This window comes from Notothenia coriiceps, unplaced genomic scaffold (assembly GCF_000735185.1).
Source record: "Notothenia coriiceps isolate Sejong01 unplaced genomic scaffold, NC01 NC01_scaffold00015851, whole genome shotgun sequence".
NCBI classification, from domain to species: domain Eukaryota; kingdom Metazoa; phylum Chordata; class Actinopteri; order Perciformes; family Nototheniidae; genus Notothenia; species Notothenia coriiceps.
In genome coordinates, this window is record NW_011348552.1 from 8,198 (window position 1) to 10,090 (window position 1,893).

At 43.9% G+C, this 1,893-nt stretch overlaps 1 protein-coding gene across 1 annotated transcript in view; it reads left to right on the forward strand.

Annotated features, from left to right (window-relative positions):
• Positions 1-1,893, forward strand: part of LOC104949284 (filamin-C-like) — a gene marked incomplete at its 5' end in the record, with an annotated part of 24,905 nt that overhangs the window by 7,223 nt on the left and 15,789 nt on the right. The gene's annotated exons all lie outside the window — the stretch shown is intronic.

The window sequence follows — 1,893 nt, forward strand, 5'->3', positions numbered from 1 at the left end:
AGGTCTCAGTGTGAGAAAGATCTGTACGTAGGAAACCAGGTCTCAGGGTGAGAAACATCTGTACGTAGGAAACCAGGTCTCAGGGTGAGAAACATCTGTACGTAGGAAACCAGGTCTCAGTGTGAGAAACATCTGTACGTAGGAAACCAGGTCTCAGGGTGAGAAACATCTGTACGTAGGAAACCAGGTCTCAGTGTGAGAAACATCTGTACGTAGGAAACCAGGTCTCAGTGTGAGAAACATCTGTACGTAGGAAACCAGGTCTCAGTGTGAGAAACATCTGTACGTAGGAGACCAGGTCTCAGGGTGAGAAACATCTGTACGTAGGAAACCAGGTCTCAGGGTGAGAAACATCTGTACGTAGGAAACCAGGTCTCAGTGTGAGAAACATCTGTACGTAGGAAACCAGGTCTCAGTGTGAGAAACATCTGTACGTAGGAAACCAGGTCTCAGTGTGAGAAACATCTGTACGTAGGAAACCAGGTCTCAGTGTGAGAAACATCTGTACGTAGGAAACCAGGTCTCAGTGTGAGAAACATCTGTACGTAGGAAACCAGGTCTCAGTGTGAGAAACATCTGTACGTAGGAAATCAGGACTCAGTGCGAGAAACATCTGTACGTAGGAAACCAGGTCTCAGGGTGAGAAACATCTGTACGTAGGAAACCAGGTCTCAGTGTGAGAAACATCTGTACGTAGGAAACCAGGTCTCAGTGTGAGAAACATCTGTACGTAGGAAACCAGGTCTCAGGTGTGAGAAACATCTGTACGTAGGAAACCAGGTCTCAGTGTGAGAAACATCTGTACGTAGGAAACCAGGTCTCGGTGTGAAAACATCATGTACGTAGGGAAACCAGGCCATAATAAGAGATGCAATGAAAGTCAGTTCCTCAGCTCTCAGATCTGGAGTGGTTCTCTGTTTAAATGTATTAAAACGTCTCTCCGTGGTGCGGTTCAGTGTCTTTGTCCGGACTGGGAGAACTGGATCCCAGCCAGCCGTGGAGAACGCCCGGGAGGCCATGCAGCAGGCTGACGACCTGCTGGGCGTCCTCAGTAACACCAACCTTTATTTAACATTTAATCATCCATTCTATATTTTGAAATTCTCATGACCTCAACAGAACATGAATGACCTTTATGCACTTTAACAGAACACAAAACCATGGAGCATTTTAAAACCCAGAGAAATCTGCCCGGCAACTATATATAAGAAATCAAGGAATAAAAAAAAGGTGGGGATTCCTTTAAAACAAAAAAAAGATGAACATTAAGCTTTTATCCCTCCTTTTCCAAGAAAGGAGATTCTATCAGATACTCTTCTCGTGCTCAAATGCTCAATTTTATCTTAAAAACCGCCAAAGTTGGATTATTTAACATTTGAATTCTGCATTAAAAATATTGCCCTCTGTCTGAAACAGAGCTGCTCTGATTGGTTAGCTGGACGGCTCTGTTGTGTCTGATCAATCCAGCAAGAGATGGTCCCGCCCCTTTTATCCTAATCAGGTATAATGTGTTGGGAGCGTCAGGTGTTCCATAGTGATGTCCACCATGTTCCTGAAACTTTGGGATTCTAGCCTTCTGCAACCGTTAACATGCACTGACCACCTACAGATATAAGGGGCCTCCTTTAAGTGACGGCAGCACGACCTCGATGACGGACGAACTTTTACAAGACGTCAGAGTTTCCGTGTGTTGAGACTCTGTAATGATGATGAATGTGAATGTTAAAACAGATGTTTAATTATTCATATTTAACGAGAGCACGACTGAAATCTGTTAGTCTGACGTCTGCAGGCTCGGTAAACATTTTAAAAAGTACTAAAAAATACTCTTCTACTGAGAGATAACTGGGAGTGCAGAACAAACTTTTGAATGTACTGGAGTTGTATGGAATG